Raw genomic sequence first — 18839 nt, 5'->3', positions numbered from 1 at the left:
TAGTTTGCACAATTTAAGCAGAAACCTCCGTGAACTTGTGGATCTGCGTAGTGGCGTGGTAGCGGCTACACGAATATGGGAGAAAAAACTAAGAACTGTCCGAATTTCCTTACTGACTGCACTTTACTTTTATATTACGATTTATGTCAACGATACTGTTTCATTAGGTGATCGAGAAGAAGTAGACTGAAATATCGTTCGGTAAATACATAAAAAATCTGGCATACTTATTCACGATAAATATTTATAAAGATTCAACTGGTGAAGCAGCGCGACAAGTTTGTAGCTTCATTTTCATTTTTTTTCTTACTTTGTGGTGTCAATAGATCATTCTGTTTTCTGAGGCGACATTATGCTGCCGATGCGAAACCATATAGTGAGCAAAACAGCCATAAGGACGCATTGGCCTCCCCGTGACCTTCTTTCATAGTTTGTCCTTCCGGAATAAAATAAGAAACAGCACTTTAACCAAAAGCTTGAAAAAGTTGCCTGAATTACATTCAGAAATCAATTTGCGTATCTGGATACTCCACGCTTTATTCTTCATTTGCGTTGTGGTGGTACGATTGTTTCATTTTTGGAGGCTGAGATAGTTTGAAAATAATGTGACTGAGGCAACTGTTCTAGACCAATAAACAGACTGAACAAAGCGCCTCGTTCTCAGACATTTGGCGTCATCAGACTAAACTAAATTGCAGCAACTTTCGTAAATGCAAGGAGCTGCATAACTTTCGTGATTAACTATGCGTTTTGCTAGTCTAATCAGGCATGTCGTTCCATGACCTGCACTCGTTACTGCTTGGATAACTGAAGCTTCTTTGCCATCGCGAGTGGATGTGGCATTTGCGTTCATGAAAGTTAAGTCTGGGTAAACATCTTGTTTAATGCGTGTTCCACGTCCGCCCTTCGTTTCATTGCGCTATCTTAAATACCCAACCCCTCGAATCGCGCTTAACTAGCTGAACTTTCTTCAATAACTATTCTTTCGTTCGTCAGCATTACGAAACCCACGCTCAGTCCATTGCTATAAGGCTGTTTGTATTTATCATTGCGTCGAAAACAAATAAAAATATACAAGTCGCTTACTTAATGTGCTAACAAAGCGTGTGACAGGAAAATGCCATCAGTGTGGCATGGTGATTACGAGGAATTCTACATACCGTGTTAGAAATAAAGAACATGTCGTACTAAGGAAACGAGATTGAAGTCGATGACCAATTATCGTTAGGAAACTGAGATACTAGTAAGATGGCCCTGCTCTCCCGACAAGACAACCCCTCGACTGTTACTTCTGTATTTAGAGATGGAGTAGGAGGGGGGGGGGGCGATCTTCAGGCGTGAAAGCTGCGTTGGAAAAGCACTGCATATCACCTCGTCTATGCCTATGCATAGACGAGGTGATAACCTCGTCCAGGCCCCAAGAGTCTCATTAGCCGACATGCGTAGTACACTAGCTCAGAGAGCGAAGATTACCAAACGCGCGCAAAATAAAATTCTTGACCAGAAGCAGATCCGAAGGAACCAATAACACAAAGCGAGAAGAAAGCACTCGTGAAAGACAAAAATATTAACTAGACTCAACCCCCCATTCAGAATTGATAGTTCATTACTGCTGCGTTTGGGCGCAACCATTAGGGACTAATCGGCTGAAGAAAAAAAAATCATGGGCACGGAATGAGATATTTACGATGCGAGAAATAAAACAAACTCGCGAAGGACAAAACGGGAAATCGTTGCGGCCTGTTCTGGCAGCATAGTGTTAGTTTATGGTTTTCTACACACTTATCATCTCCGTTGTTTTCTAGTTTCGCTTCCGTCTGCAATCACTGACGCACATTCAAAGTGATGGAGGGCCGCCGTCCTGATCGTACCTTGAATGGCAGTCTGATAGGGCAGTCGAAGCGAAGCAGTTTAGCGGCCAGGATATTCGTCAGCAACCACATCAGCGCGCAAGCTACAGCGCAGGAGTGTACAGGTAGTTTTTATTTTTTAGAACATCCTTATTTGTGTGTCGTGTTTTTTTTTTATTACTTTTCCACCATGCATTTCTTTCGCGATGCTGTTATACATCCCCGTCGACAACACTGTCCTTCTTGCTATCTTTTACTTGAAGCAGAACTGTTTTCTTTTTTCAGGGGTTATTTCAGAATATTATTGCCTGAGTGCATGATACATGCTGTAAGCTTATTTTCGTGTGTTTGGAGGTACGCTTTTCATTGCTGTTCAATCACTCGTAGCGCGGTACATAGTTTGTTCTTAAAGGGAAGCTGAAACACTTTTCGAAAAAAATGAGTTCTCTGTGGCATTCTACAGTTTTGAGTCCCCTGAACACGAATATCTCGTTCAAAAAGGGCGGAAACAAGCGCAAGCGGCTGTTTTTTCATGAAAACGCGCACCAGCGCCTCAGGGTATCGCGCGAACGCCGCTGTTGCCCGTGATTGGTCGGAGCGGCTGTGACGTCAGTGGCGGCAGTCGCCGGTCGGCGCCGCCGTTTGAGAGCGTAGCACGCTGTTCTGTTCTGGCTGCATAGCTGAGTTGTAAGCATTATGGAACGTTCTCGCTGTCTTGGACAGCTTGTATTTTCGCCGTACATGTTCGAACCGACAGCTGATACAGAAAACGATGGCGGCAACGGCGGCAACGACGATGTTGCGTGTGCCAAAAGCGAGAGCGATGTGTACACCTCGCGCGCTGGAAATCTTAGCTGTTACGTATGCTTTTTTTTTTTCATGTAGCTGCACGTTCCAATGACGGGAGAAAAAATGCGCTAGAGTGTCACTGGGAACTTGCTGCTGGAAGAATGCCGAAGCACTAACTTCTCATTAGAATGTAAACACGGGTACAATTCCGCGATGTCAAGCACCTTGCCGCTGCTTGTCTGAAGTCCCGTGGTTTTCTGAGCGTTGATACACGATCGCGAACATAAGTGCCGCGTTTCAAAGCGCGCACATGCAGTGCTGCGAGGTACAGTCATTATATATATATGTGCAATATGTGATTATATGTGCAATATTCAGAATATGGTTCGACGAATTTGCGATTGTGGCTCGATCAAGAATCGGTATGCGCGCTCCATGCTAGTGTTGACATAAATATATTAGGCAGTTTTAGCACCGCCGTGTGGTAAACATGATAACTGCAACCGTACGTCGAATGTCACTAGGCAAGCCTATACTCCAATTTATACCTCAGGTGCAACGCTGTGGAAGCTACGCACGAAGTCCGGTTACCAAAAGTTATTACTGCGCGCGTTTCCGTCTATGGTTCGCAGCGTGCCGGCGGCATTTGCTCGCGCGAGCATGCACGTGAAGCTGCCGCGACGGGCTGCAATTAAAGAATGCCGAAAAGAAAATTGATTTAAAAGAACGTGTTAGCAGCCGTATAAGTACACGGATTGTTTCTATGGGTAAATTCTTTTTTGTTCATTCAGAACTGAGCTTATATATGAGAAGTTTTCTCAAAAATCGGGTCAAGAAACACCGAACTTTTTCTAAGTGCGAACGCAGCCACTGCAAGAAGTATCTCAAGCCTCCACAGCGTTGCACCTGATGTATGAAACGGAGTATAGCAACGCTAGCAACAACGCGTTTCCGCATTTGTCGTAAGGCTATCCGGCTATCGCGGAAATGGTCCGAGCACAGCACAGTTGATTTCGTCGGCACGAACTTATCTCTCCTCACCGCACTGCGCTGCGAGCTTCTTGTGTTTCGGGAACCTGTGAAACACCACATCGTCTCGCCCGCGTGTGTTCACGCAGCCGATTGCTGCACAGAACGAGGGCATGTTGGGCGCCCTTGGCTGTAGGCACTCACGCAGCACAGAAGGAAAGAACAGTTTACGAAAATCGCTAAACAAACGTGAGCGGCGGCGGCGGCGGCAAATCTCTCGTAGCGTCGTTCAGTAAAGCGCAGGACGGAAAGATGCATGCCAGCGCATGCCAGCACGCCGGTCCGGCAGCTCGGTCCCCGCCAGTGACGTCACTCTCGCCGGTTCTCTCCTCTGGTAACCTCCTCACCCGGCGCTCCGGGAAGCGATGGGGGCGTGTCCGCGGGGTGATTTAGAAAGCGATTTCCGCCCCTTATATTAACAAAACGAAGAAAAAATTTCGGAACCGTAAATTATTAGGTCTGTTCTTCCCAATCCCAGCAATTCATGGAAATTGAAAACCACTTCAGCTTCCCTTTAAGTAGAACTTGCTCTTTGGTGAGTTAGTTCATGCTTAAAGCAATAGCTGTAGCGCTAACATAACGCACACGTGCTTGCAGTTGTCATAACTCTATTATCATTGGTTTAGGTATCCATCAACCGCCTGGCCCAAGAACGAGCCTTAGTAAGCGATCGTCATGTCTCTTTCATTGTGACCTTCACGGTAGGTCTGCAAATATTGCTTCATTCTCAATCAAATTTTTTTGCAGTTTAAGTTTTAGCCGTAATTGGAGACCTGTATGGTACTCTAATCACATTCCTCACTTTCCGAAATCCGAGGTTAAGAGCTAGCCAATTGTCATCGCTTTAAGACATCGAATGCGATGAAAATAAAACGCCATCCAGTGCTTAGAATTAGGTGCACGCTAAGTGAGCTCAGATGGTCAAAATAAATACGGGGCCCACCCCTACGGCGTCAGTCTTGATTACCGTAACATATTTCGGAGGGTGAATGATGATCAATCGTCCATGTAAAAAAATCACCGTCTAAAATCCCGACGGCTCCCTTCGTCGAGATTCTTTTTGGTTTTCTAATTTTATATTAGTAATACCTGTATTTAAAAATTTGCGTAAGCAGACGCTGGTGCAATGTCTGAACTTTAATATGTTGGGAAATTTTCAAATAACGACCTCCACAGCTTTGCAATATTGTCCAAGTGCAAGCGAAATTCAAAAATGTTGCGCAAGATTGTAATGTTACATATGTTGAGCGCCCTGCCCGGTACGCTACGTGCAGAGAAAAGTAAGAATAAACATAAACAGAAACCTCGAACTAAAGGAACTCTAGAAACAGCCAACAACAAAAACAAAAAAGAGAGAGAGAAAAAGGAGCGCGTGGCGCTGCCTAGATTTTCATTTACGTCTCGGCAAACGCGCTTTCGTGTCTCAGCGAAAGGTGATGTCTCTAAAGCTAATTACCCTGACTCTTAACGTGGAGCAACCGAACCAGAAAGAATTCAGAGATGCAGCAAAGACAAAGGAGCAGTAGCAGCAGAAACATTCAGCGTCCTTCTTTTTCGGCACGAGCTCTTAAAAGAAAGTCGTTTGGTTATTCCAGTGGCCTTGTCTGAAGAATGTTGTGACTGGTAATGCTTTGCTAATGAACCGTCGCGAAGAAAGAAAAAGAAAAAAGAAAATTGGTGAAGTGCTTGTTGGCAGGTACACTCTCGCAGTGACAGCGCCGCGGTGCATTAAGCCCGAGCTAATTAAGGAAGGTGCTCCTCAGGTGCATATACGACAAGGTGCGAAAGAACAGTGCATTTTAAGGGCTCCAGAAATCAAAGAAAAGTGCGCTGGAAAAGAGAGAACCGAGGCGTCTTCTTTATCGCGGTTGTTAAAGAAAACAAGCGAGTTTCGAGTGTACGCACATTCAAAACCAGCTTTTGCACGATAATCTGGGTTTTCCTGCGAACCGGCTACGAGCTTCACGGCAATCACGAAGTTATGTGCAGCGTATGTTAACTTATGTGCAGCGTATGTTAATTTCACGTATGTTAACAAAAAGAAAAAAAGAAAAATCTCAGTTGATAGCGCATGGTCCCTACCGCTTCACGTCTCCCTTTCATCTTCGTAATTCCCGCTGTAACAATTATGATATATAACCTGGCGCTAGATTAGATAGGATAGGAGTTAGATAGGATCCTCATCACGTGTTTGTGTGTGTAAGTGCGTCGTACTAGTCGCGGTAAATTATACTTTTTTTCACTTATTACTAAGTCTAGGTAACCTACCTGCTTTACCTCTTTTGCCTTCCTTTCTGTCTCTCTTCTCTCACGTTTTCTTTATAACGCGGAAGAAAAAGAAAAGCATGGCCTGAATAGCCTTCGTGCCATCAAACCCCAAGTAACCAATGAACTAACCAAAACATGATTAGGACTTTTCTGTCAAATCTCTCTCCCCCAATTCAACATTTAAAAAATTCGTTAATTTGTGTTATCTAAATATCAACAGTTCTGCCATGAAACAAATTCTCCTGAGTGTACGTTACTGCTAACAGAAAACAATTGGTTGCGCCTTCGTAGATTCTATATTTAATTTTCGAGAGCTTGGCTAACGTTGAGTGAGGCATCCTGTACATTTGATCCCTTTGTACTGGAACTGCATTTTACTGCTTCAAATAGAAATTTTCTCTTTGAAGCGACAATTGCCGCCAACTCGAAATTCCGTTCACGACTTGTGGGGCAACATGAAACCTAAAATAAAACTTAGTTATAGTGTGCTTGTAGGAAGTGCCACAATTACTTCCTTACATTCATTACTCCGCTGTATTCCTTATTGCTGTCTACTGCAATATACGACGAAATGAGATGCACAACATTAAATTCGCCTAGAAAACGATGACCTTGTGGTCCGCGCATCCACTATAAGGGAACGTATGGGATGAAATTTTGATTCAACAGCTAAAGAACCTTTGCCGTGTGCAACACACGACTTCTTAGCACCTGACGCGGCTGCCATTACGATAGCTGCCTCGTGTTCCAATGCGATTGCCCTTCGTTCCCGCACTCCACTTGGCTAGCATGTAGCCTCGTAAAACCGGCTATACAATGACGCAGACGCCAGAAAACGTTTTTGCGCTCTGTGACGCGAATCGTGGCTGATCAGCAAGTAGCACGGAACCCGGTGCGTCCTGACGTACGTCGCTGAATCCAGGCTGATGTGCCGTTCTCTAATGCCTCCGCCGTGTGAATGACAATTAGGCCAATGAATATTCACATCGCCGGCGTTGTCTTCACCCCGTAGAGTTAAAAAGAAACATGAATCTAGGAGAAAAGCTTAGGGGAGAAAAAAAAGCGGCGAGCGCAAGGACGTCGCCATGTTCCTATACCGCTGACTTCTGTAACAATAAATATAATCAACATATCACGCAGGAGCAAGTATTAGTCGGTAGCATGGACTTATGGCCAATGTGTAAGATTGATTCAGCATATTTTCGCGAGATATCCCGTGGCCAATTGCGAGATTTCATTGTAAAACTTATGGTGCGTGAAAGGGTGTGTTTGAAATGAACCGCCGTTACCTGAAAGATTCAGTTTGGAGGCGCCTCAACGAGATGGCGCTACTATACCGCGAGAGGCTGTATACAGCGTTTGAGGGACATTCACGTAGAAAATGCCGTTTGCGTTGAGTGGGAAGGGATGAGGAGCGAGGAAAGAGTCGATATCACCAAGGTACTGAGGCAGGGACGCCCTTTAACTCCGCTGTTTATGCTTAACGTTATAAGAATGAAAAGGGCGCTAGAACTAATCACTATCGCGTTCATTCCCTCATGCAAACAAGCGGGCGCAGTAGTAGAACAGCTTTCAGGTTTGTTTTATGCGGACGGCATTATGTTACTTGCTAATAAAGTCATATGCAATGTCTGGCTAATATGTGTGGACAGGAAGGTGAAAATTTTAGAGTTGAAATTTAGCAATAATAATGAGGTTTCATTATATTAAGTGAAAACATCGAACAGACAGTGCCAGTACAAGGCCAGGAAATTACGCGTGAAAAAAGATATGTATATATCTTGGTCCATTGATAAACGACGGTAATAGATATTAGAAACTGAGTAAAAACAATAATAGTAAAGGGGGAAGATAAATGGGGCCATAATGAAACATAGAGCGTTATGCGGATATAATAGGTACGAGGTGCTGCGGGTTATGTGGAAAGGTATAAAGGTTCCGGGACTTACATTTGGAAGTGCGTTTTTTTTTGTTGTTGAAGTGAGAGGTATAATCTGGACTCGATGGCAACCGAAGGTCAGTGGGACGCCACACATTCGGCGCTAACTGGAGACTACAAATGAAGCTGTGCCGGGTGACTTGCGCTGTACAAGTTTTGAAGTGAAGGAACCTCAGAGTAAACTTGATTTCGAAGACTCAGGAATGTGAAAGAAAGTAAATGTTTTGCGAGAATGTTGAAGTATTTGCTAAGAAAAATATTGACCAACAATGAAAGAAAAGAACTCGGAATCTTACTAGCAAGTATTGGACCGGTATAGTAAGCAACATGGTAACAAAGAGCGTCAAACGCAAAGTCCCAGAAGGTGAGACAATTTCCTGGGTGGCAGTAATGGAAAAGAAACCTGCTATGATAACTCAAAGGGAAATCTTCACTTTTCGAAGCGAGATCAGGACGCCGTAACACCCTTATAGTTGTAAAATGAGGTTCACAAGGAAGATAAATCGTGTGATTGCTACGGTAAACCTAGTAAAACTTATTCTTAATTGCAATACGGAATAATTCATAAATTTCTTCGCCAAACCGCATAGGAGGTAGAAGCCACCAATTTGATAGGAAACAATGACAGTAACAAACAAGAAAAACGATGGAACATGTTTTATTAGAACGTGAAGATATTGTTACGGAAGGATCACAAAAGAGAGAGAGAAGAGAGAGAGCAAAAAGATCGTGAGACGCTGGCTGCTGCGTGTTACTAGTCAGCCATTTTAACCCCATTGAATGACGGTGAGCAGTTGGGATCAACGTCCTTGCCGCCTCCAACGTCACCATCACCCGCTACTTCGCTGTCCCCTTCGGTTGTAGTTGTGCAACCCAAGGATCCCGGAACTTTTTGCGGGACTGATGGTGCCGACGTTGAAGAGTGGGTGGCTATGTGCGAGCGCGAGAGTAAAATCAAGTCATGGCACCCTACGCTTATATTAGCTAATCTATTGTTCTACCTAAGAGGCACGGCAATAGTGTGGTTCAAAAAGCATGAAGAGGAGCTGACTAGCTGGGACCAATGCAAAGAGAATTTAACAATGTTTGGCAAATATGCCGGCCGTGAAATTGTCTCAAAGCAGGAACTTGGGTCTCATGCCCAATCCCCCCCCCCCCTTTCTTATGTTTCGTATGTCCAGGAAGTGCTGGCGCTTTGTCGTAAAGCCAATCACGACATCACAGAAGCCAGCAATTCGAGCAGGCCAAAAGCAGTCCCGTCCTGCACCAACTCACCAGAGTTCCCAATACTGCTGCAACGTCGACCTGTGCAGATGAGCCCGCACAACAGCATGCGTCGCCATCAGAGGACGCGGTGCGAATCGTTCGACGTGAACTGGATGTGCTGGCGCCCGAAGCCTTCTGTTCGCGTAGCCCTGATGCTACCCCTTTTTCAGTTCCCTTCTTGCAAGCCATCGTTCGACAGGAACATGAAAACACTGGCCTACATTCCGTCTGTGATGTCACCAACCCCAGAGCCAACGAACACCCTTCTACTATTTTCGCTCCACCCCGACGCTTCTCTCCTCGTTATCGCAGCCCGACTGTGTGGAGCACAGCGGACGAGCAGCTGATATGTTTCATATTTGAAACAGAACAGCGCGGTTTCCCCGGGGACAAGCAGGGAGAAACGACACGGACGAGCGCTGACTTGTCCCTGTCGAAACCGCGCTTTTCTGTTTCCAATATGTCTTACCAACTCACCGAAACGTCTCTTTTAATGATATGTTTCACCTGTCGCCGCATTGGTCATGTCGCCAGGTACTGTCGCAACTCGTGGCCCTCAGCACCTCGCACGCTGACCAACCTGAGCCCTTTTAATAGAAATGCCTGCGACGTTTCGCCCACCGCCGAGTCTAACAGCACCGACAACTCCGCTAGGAACACGTGGTACAGTTGATCACCACCGCCATGCGGACACCAGTCTCGTTCACCGTAAACACGTCGCCCATCTCCCCGTTCGCCGAAGCCACGTCGCATTTCGTCCCCTGTGGCTTTTGGCCGCACCCTTTCGGAAAACTAAGAAATGCAGCCCTCGAAGGTGGTGCCGCATTGCCCACTGCTGCAGCAAATCCTCTGTCTGTGCCCAGAAAGAGAAGTGTAATTGATGTTAAAATAGACGTCTTACCTGTCCAAGCACTCGTGGACACTACACTGTAAACAAAAGTTAGCCGACATTGGGGTTTTTGCGGCTCATGAGCTTTGAAGACTACCTTGCACCAGAAAATTACTCTGGCATGAGGCAGTAAAATGCGTTACATTACATCGTTTTACTACCATCTCTGAGAAACGTAGTAAAAGGATGTCATGAGCCGGCTTTACGACGTACAAAGTTTTAGATCACGTGACCAAAAACCATCTATTGAGAGTTTAAAACCACGTGATCTGGAACCGACCTGAAGATCACGTGATTGAATACTACCACTTTACTCCCCAAGGTTGCAAGCTCCGCCCAATCCAGTTAAGCCTACGCTCGGCGACAGGCACGGCCGCGGCAGGAATGGCAAAGATCGATGCCGTGGCGGTGCATCCACCAGCGGAAAGTTGGAAACTTGGAACATATGTACTACATACGTCGCGTAAGAGGTGTCTCAAGTGGACGCGGCTCCCTGCCGGCGCGCCGCCCGTTGCACGACCGACGAGCCAATCGGCTGCATTGCGTCAGTGCGAACTCATCGAAAAATAATGTGCCGATTCCGCTCTGCACGGCGAACCGGCGTGGCCATGCTCGCATTCAGCGACAAAAATCGCCTAAAGAATCGTTCCTGGACCGATCCTCTCTACGGCAGGTAAATATCTTGCCGTTCGCGAGGGATACCGCCATCGGCCGGCAGCCTACAAACGGCGAGTTGTCGCGTCTGCTGCTCCGGCCGGAAGCAAGCGTGTCGGTCAAAGTGCATTGCCAAGCACAAGCCCACTTTTTCATGCTTCTACGAGCGAGAAAACGACTGTCTCTTGTCCACTTTGAAGCTGTGAACGGAATCGTCACGACCCACTGTAGCACAAAATAAACAAAACGTTGGTTAGTTGTAGTGACAGTCAATGGAAAGCCTCACGCACTAGAAATAGATGCTATCATGTCGAGCGGTCTCATCAATTCAAGGTGAGGGCACATAATCTCGTAAACACGACAGCTAGCGCTGTAGGAACCGTGTATACGAGCGGTGATCATGAATTTGTGCTCAGTAGGCGTCAAAGAAGCCCGTAGGCCATTCACCATTGCAAGCAGACGGGGCTGCACAGACGGCGCGCTGATGGGCTCGTGTTCGCCAAATAAAGCGGGAGACACACGGTCCGATCCGGCGTCCGACGCGCCTGAACGGCAGCCGGAATCGAGGTGTTTTGCCGTGCCGAAGCGCCGGATCGGACGTCCGGCGTGCGACAAACCGGGCAAATTTTCATCGTCCGATGTGTCCGACAACCGCACTCTCCTGACGTTCCCTCCACGGAGGCGGCGCTGGCAGGCCGGTTTCTCGCCGTCTTTTTTTTTTCCCCTTGCCTGCTGCAGTTTGTTGCCGACACGAAATAGTTACCAGTTCAATAAAGTTATCTCAAACATGTGCTTAATATGCAAAACAGCGCCTAGTACACTAGCACTAAGCTACCGTCGAAATCGGGAGCCGCGACGCGAGGGCCTTTCCGCGGACAAACAGCACACACCGATCTCTATGCACCGACCGTCCGAGCGAGGCTGCTCGCTTCGCTTGCACGTTTGCCCTTCGCAACGACTGCGTCGAGTAAACCAAATGTATTTGATTACGGGCTACCTAAGTGCACAGCGTTAACTGTTTTGGCAAAAATAAGCCCTCTTCATCGAGCTCGGGCTGAATCAAGCGCCGTCGGCCGCAGCGTCCGCCTAGCTATGCCTGCCGGCCGTATCGCTGGCTGTTACCGGAGCCGTCTGTGGACAACGCGCCGTCGTGAAGTGTTCTGTCACTTGCAGGGGCATAATTTTATTGACAGTGTTCACGTAAAGCGAAGCAGTGTTGTGCAGAGTTTTTATATTGCGTTTCTCGACGTGAACCTGAACTCGAGCTCGGGGGGGGGGGGGGGGGGGCTGGATCTGGGCGGAGCTTACGCGCCGCTCGACCGTCCGGATACACGCACGTTGGATCGGACGGCGAATCGTACCGTGTGTCCCCTGCTTAAAGCTCGCTCATGGTTCGGTATATTCTTTATAAATAAGGAAGCCTACCTAGGCACTGTAAACCCAACAATTGGGGCCTAAATGCCTGCCCTCCTCCCAGCTACAGTTTCGTTTGAGCGACAAAGTCTGACTTCGAAGGCCGTGCTTTTGCAAACTGCATGCGACTGAAGTGGTTGCGAATCTTGAAGGCGACATCCGTTTCGTTTTTTTATCATATATACAGTACGTTTTCTTAAACTTCGTACTTCGTATAAAAAAGTGCATATTTATACAAATTTAACACTTTTGGACCCAAGAAATTTGTTAAAGTGTCCCTACCGATTGTTGTTAGGAAAAAACACGTAATTTTCTCATTTACGACACATTTTTCTAAAAACCGCAGAGTGGCGCCACTGCAGTATTTGTTTGGTCGACATACCACGTTGGTTGTCGTGTTTGAGTTATATTTTAGAAGTGCCTAGACAAAATGTGCTCCTTGTCATGTGCAGTAACCATCGCAAACCCTCCGGACTCGTGTAACGCCGTTAGTTCGCCGTGTGTTTCGTGCGATCTACCAGTGTAACCGTCCGAGCTGCCTTTGTTCTGCCGCTCCGGTGAAAAGTCTGGTACTGGAGCTTCGAATCGTAGTGTATGGAATGCTGTTGAAGGTTGTGCTTTTGTGGAGCTGGAGTTCATCGGAAGTTCTACAGTGCTTGCGCCAGAAAGACGTCGGTGCCTCGGTACCTTTGAGACGAAGGAGCGTTGGCCAAGTCTTTTTGAAAGGTAAGCAAGTTTGGCCCTTGCGCGCATTCTTGAACTTATGATTTACGTAATGAACGTTGTGTACTAGCTAGAGCAAAGCGCTTTCTGATCGTAGGTTGGCCGTCTTGCTGTGCACATTTAGCAAGCAATTTCACGAAGGCTTCCTCTGATATTACAGCGTACTTGCATTCTGCTGTAAAATATATGCTACCCGCCTTGATTGCTATGCCTGAATGGGCACACAATTATGAAAACACTGAAAGTTGCTGTTCGTTCGGTAGTTTTCTGGCAAGAAGTTATTCGTTATATATGCATTCCCGCAAGTACAGTACATGTGTAATGTATCCGTCGATGTATCATGGGCTTCGCGCGTTGGCACACGATTCCTATGTTTGACGCTTAAGCGGATAGAAGCTTGTATGAAGATTTTTGTATGTATACAGTTTGGTTTGGAGGACCACGTCGCGAGAACCTGTGTATTGTTTATGTTCTTGAGTGTCTTCGCGTATTTGTCTTCTGTGTTGCAAACCCGACATAGGCCGATATTACAGTAACGAAGTTTATTTTTAATCGAGACATTTCAGACACCGGACTTTAAGAAAGACATAGACCAACCAATTCTTACGAACGGGATGCCAGCTCTTGCAATCGTAGGTTATACGGCAGTGCGTAATAAAGTAAGGACTGCGATTTTGTAGCGATACTTACCCCTCGATTCTATACCACTCTTGTCGGCCACCGCAAACGGCCGACTGTTCCAGTACGTAGCATGGGCCGGGGAGGCGGTCAGACCACTAACGAATAACGAATAGGAATAGCATCGCTACAAAATCGTGATTTAGCTTTCAGAATGTGTTAGGCCGCTCATCTCTCGAACAGGAAGAATGGACGGCGTAGGGCTGCATGATTGTTTTGTATATACTTTTGAAGTGCCGCTAGTTGCACGTGCGTTTTGTGAATGGAGAAGCGTCCACCCCCCAGCGCCTCGGGCGGCAAACGATTCTGTTTGTGAGGGGTCGGACGGCCCGCGTGGTGTCGGTAACGAGCCGAGGCGCGCGCCGCCGCGGGGGGCGCGGTGCAGAGGCGCAAAACGGATTCGGAGCAAATGCTTTTGCGCGGGCTTTGTTGACATTCCGCCGATGGTCATAATAGGGCCACGCGGACAAAGCTCGAGCGGGACGGTTGTATACGCGACGTTGTGGCGCCGGCTCTTGAGTCCCCTGCTAATTGGAGACGCAGCTGCTAGCAATGTTGCCCACGTCTGGCGCGTACGGAGCGGGGGGTTCGCGCCCCTCGCATTTGGACGGCAGCCACGTGCATCTTGTTTTGAGCGCTGGGGAGAGCCCGCTTTGTGTCGTGTTACAGCATGCAGTGCGCGCCGTAGAGAGGGGCGCGGCGTCGTTTTAAGAGCACCCGAGTCCGGATGCCGCCAGCGGTAATTAGTTTTCTACCAGGAAAAACCTTGAGGGGGACTACGGTACGCGGTGTTGGGACACCAGCGCCCGAGCCCCCCCCTTGCTGGCTAGAAACGCCGCTGAGGTGCGAGATGGCCTCAATAAATCATGCATGCCTGGCGTGTTTGACGAGGCCGTCACTGACCACGTGGAAATAGGAGGGGGAGAAGAAGATGTGGGAAGAGGGAAAACAGGGTGGTTTTCCAATAGATTCACTTATGAGAGTAAGCCCATCCCTTTGGGTTGTGGCTTAAGAAACTGTCAACTCTCATTGGCAATTGCTTCCGTGGGATGGGCTAACGACCCTACCGCCCTTTTTCTTTGTCTCTTTCCCCTATAAAAACCGAGACGAGGTGCTTGTTCCTCAGTCTAGGCTGTAATCACTACACCTGATAGAACAGTAAGACTCCGTACGATGCAACGCTAGTCTGGGCCGTAACCACTTAGTGGTAGAACAGTGAGACTCGGTTGATCGTATGTAGTGACAGTTGTCCTAGGCTCTAACTTAAGAGAAAGTAGAAGAGTAAGGCGCTGTTTACTTGTGTGTTTTGTATCAGTGTTCTTTTGCTAACTCTGTATTTGACTGTGTAAATATTTCCGTTACAATATATCTTCAAGTTTTGTTACCTCCAACCTGCCTCCTGCTTCATCAACGCCGATAAACACCTTGAAGAGACTTTGGTCGACTTCAAGGAGAAAAGAACAATCATCAAAAACGTAACTGGCGCAGCCGACAGGATCGGCGAGCTCTACAACATCGAATCCTGGACCAGTGGTGAAGGGATCAAGTCATCCAACGAGCACCTCCTGCACCTTGGAGAAGATTCCACAGCAGCCAAGCCCGGCACCGTGGAGGAGATCCGAAAACGACAGTGCATTCAGCAAAGGGTGAGCAGGATTTCTTGCGTCTTTCTCAAGTTGGCATGGCAGTTGATGTGTAGAGCAAATGGTGAGGACACGCGGGGGCGCAGAGACAATGGAGTCTAATGGAGTTGAGGGTGCGACGGTGGCGGAAATGGATCGGAATCGGGAGTTATCAAATGACGATAGGCTAAATTCCGATAAGTCAAATGAAATGAGAGAACCCAGTCAGAGCCAGGAATTTTCGCAGCAGGCATCTCAGCCTTTGCAAATTCCGAATGATACAAGAACGCTGGAACTTGAAATTCAAAGGCTCAATGCTCAGACTACCTGTATACAACTTCAGATCGAGTACGAAAGGCTGTTGCAGGCAAGGACGAATGCTGAACGTCTCAATGGCACGTCGTCCAGCGCTGAGTCGGACCGGGGCGATCGGAGGCGAATGGGCTTCGACTCCGTCGAGCAATGCGCAAAAGTGCTGAAAGGGTTCCGCCTGCCGTGTGACGCGGATGTACCCTTATGGTTCGAGGAGGTAGAAAGACTTTTTGCTACTTACGGGGTACCGTATGAGAGTCGCGTGCATTTAGTCATGCCAGCTCTAACTGAGCGCGTTCGCTACCTACTGCGTAACCTCAACCAGGAAGAGAGTACAGATTACGAGTCAGTTAAACAGGCAGTGTTGATGGAACTGAAGCTTTCTCCGGCAGAGTATCTGCAAAGGTTTGAGAGAGCAGTGAAGCGGAAGGAGGAAACGTGGTCACAGTTCGCGTCGCGAGTGAAAACGTATTTTTCCTACTACCTTCAGGTAAGAGGAGCCGACACTGTAGAAGTTATGGCAGAACTCATGGTAGCGGATCGTATAAAAGCGGGCCTTAGTATAGAGGGTCTTGAGTACGTGAGGCTACGAGAAGGCGAGGAATGGCTTAAGCCACCTGAGATTGCCAAAGTACTGCAAACATTGGAACAAGCGAAAGGCAAAGGATATGCCTCAAAGCCATCAGCGGCAGAGATGGGGCAAAAGCCGACGCGAGTGGCGAAAAGCGCCCTAAAGTGCCACGTATGTCACAGCTCAGGCCATTTCGCTAAGGATTGCCCGAAGTCTAGTGACAAGGGAAACCAGCCAAAGAAGGCTACCGAGCCAAGGCCGAGGGCACAAAGGGTGGTGATAGCCGACGAGACGGGAAGTGGGATACCTGATGGAGTCCTTACTGCAAAGGTAGAGGCCTTGAAACACAAAGGTGAAGGCATGACTAACCTACAGTTGATCCCGATCTCATGCGGAACCGTATCCACAGATGCGATTCTAGATACGGGGAGTGAAATAACTGTCATACGCGAGAGTCTGCTTCCGCAATGTATTGTGGAGCCTTCAGGCACAATAAGATTGGTGTCTGCATTTGGTAAAACTATCGAGGCAAAGCTAGCAACGTTGCCGGTAAAGTTAAATAGCCCGCAAATGGCGGCGGAGTCCCAGAACATTGACCTACTCTGCGCGTTGACTAATGAGCTCGTCGAGGGCACAGATTGTTTGTTGACCAAGGAAGATTGGGAACATTTGTTGAGGGCCAGCAGCTCTCTGGAATCCACTGTAGCACCGGCCGAGCCTACTCAGAGGATAGAGAGATCAAATGAGAAAGCCGAGGTAGTGGCCTGCAACGTTACTTTGGAGGAGGAAGGTGTTTCTGGGGAAGTTGAGCTAATTGATGAAGAGAGGGATGCGTCAATAAGCCAGAGAGAAGAGTTCCGCAGATTGCAGCTAGCTGACGCTACCTTAAAGAAGGGGTGGGAAGATGCTCGGAGTGGGAAATCCGGCATGTTCGTCTCTGATGGACTCTTATACCACTGGGACTCAATAGTAGGCACCCGAGTGAGACAACTAGTTGTTCCGAAATACAAACGCAGTGAGGTGATGCGTTTAGCTCATGAGTCACTATGCGGAGGGCACCTAGGGCCAAGGAAAACTAAAGTGCGTATTAGGTGTAATTTTTTTTGGCCTGGCATGGAGAAGGAGGTATTAGAGCATTGTCGTTCATGCCATGATTGTCAAATTCGCTCTGACAGGCGTCGCACGGACAGAGTATCTATAACTCCTCCCACTAGGCCAAATCACCCTTTTCAAATTGTCAATGCAGACATCATTGGACCCTTAGACAGACCGTCAGCGAAAGGTCACAGGTACGCGCTTTGCTTGGTGAACATTTGCACAGGGTGGCCAGAGGTTGTCCCACTGCGCTCTTTGACAGCTAAGGCGACTTGCGACGCGTTGATTGAAATTTTCAGTCGCACTGGCGTTCCGGAAATGATCTGTTCCGACCAGGGCACTAATTTCAAATCACAGCTCACACAGTCGATGCTCGAGAAATTAGGTTGCGCACCAAGATTCTCAACCCCAGAACACGAAGAGAAAATAGCTGCAATTAAGAATGTGGCGACACCACGCACTAAAAAGGAGCTACGCAGCCTGCTAGGACTGTGCGGCTACTATCGCGAGTGCGTCCGAGATTGTGCAGAGGTGGCGAGCCCGCTCATGCGGTTAACAAAGAAAGGGGTACCCAATAGCATACCCTGGTCAGAGGAAGCTCAGACGGCGTTTAAGACGCTGAAACAGTCCCTGTGCGAGGCCGTGGCGCTCAGCACTCCGGACCCATCTGAGTCCTACTGGCTTTTCACAGACGCGTCAGCTACGGCGGCGGGCGCTTGTTTGGCGCAAAGGACAGCCGAGGGAAAGGAGGGGCCTATTGCCTTTGCCAGCCACCGCTTCACGCCGACTCAGACGCGATGGTCGACAATTGAGAGGGAAGCGTTTGCTATTATATGGGCCTTAAAGAAGTTTGACTACTGGCTTTTTGGTGCCGAGATAAACGTTGTTTCCGACCACAATCCATTGTCGTACCTTACAACTTCGACTCCACACGGGGCAAAATTGACAAGATGGGCGCTGGCTTTACAGCGATATCACGTGTCAGTGCGACATCGGAAGGGTGTCAGTAATGGTAACGCGGATGCTTTGTCCAGGCTTCACAACAGCTCATGGAAGCCAGCGTAATACTATAGTGCCATGCCAACTGGATGGGCGTGAATGTTCCTGCTCACTTGGCGCTGTATATTGCGGACTTTGTGAGTGCCGATTCAAGACCCAGAGACACTAGAGTGCTCTTACAGTTTGGAACTGCAATCGTGTGCTTAATAGTTTGATGACATGTATTGTGTATTTCTTTTTACTCTCTTCTTGCTTTGTTACTTGAAAGTGTTTGTTCTTGTGATGTAATTAGGCTAGGGTGTGGTTAGAATGTTCATTACTTAATCGCGGCAGTGATTTATCGTATCACTGAGCGAAAATCAGCCCAGTATACTCTTTAGGGGGAACGTGTTAGGCCGCTCATCTCTCGAACAGGAAGAATGGACGGCGTAGGGCTGCATGATTGTTTTGTATATACTTTTGAAGTGCCGCTAGTTGCACGTGCGTTTTGTGAATGGAGAAGCGTCCACCCCCCAGCGCCTCGGGCGGCAAACGATTCTGTTTGTGAGGGGTCGGACGGCCCGCGTGGTGTCGGTAACGAGCCGAGGCGCGCGCCGCCGTGGGGGGCGCGGTGCAGAGGCGCAAAACGGATTCGGAGCAAATGCTTTTGCGCGGGCTTTGTTGACATTCCGCCGATGGTCATAATAGGGCCACGCGGACAAAGCTCGAGCGGGACGGTTGTATACGCGACGTTGTGGCGCCG

At 47.9% G+C, this 18839-nt stretch overlaps 1 long non-coding RNA gene across 2 annotated transcripts in view; it reads left to right on the top strand.

The window, feature by feature from the left end:
- The window catches only part of LOC135914986 (uncharacterized), a 564953-nt gene that overhangs the window by 508777 nt on the left and 37337 nt on the right, over positions 1-18839 (top strand). For both annotated transcript variants that reach the window (XR_011508627.1, XR_010568485.1), the window contains 2 exons: positions 1806-1975; positions 4295-4369. This is a non-coding gene — a long non-coding RNA (uncharacterized lncRNA). The remainder of the gene's footprint in view (positions 1-1805; positions 1976-4294; positions 4370-18839) is intronic.

The sequence above is a fragment of the Dermacentor albipictus genome, chromosome 9 (assembly GCF_038994185.2).
Source record: "Dermacentor albipictus isolate Rhodes 1998 colony chromosome 9, USDA_Dalb.pri_finalv2, whole genome shotgun sequence".
Lineage (NCBI taxonomy): Eukaryota > Metazoa > Arthropoda > Arachnida > Ixodida > Ixodidae > Dermacentor > Dermacentor albipictus.
This window is presented reverse-complemented; position numbering and strand designations above follow the sequence as displayed.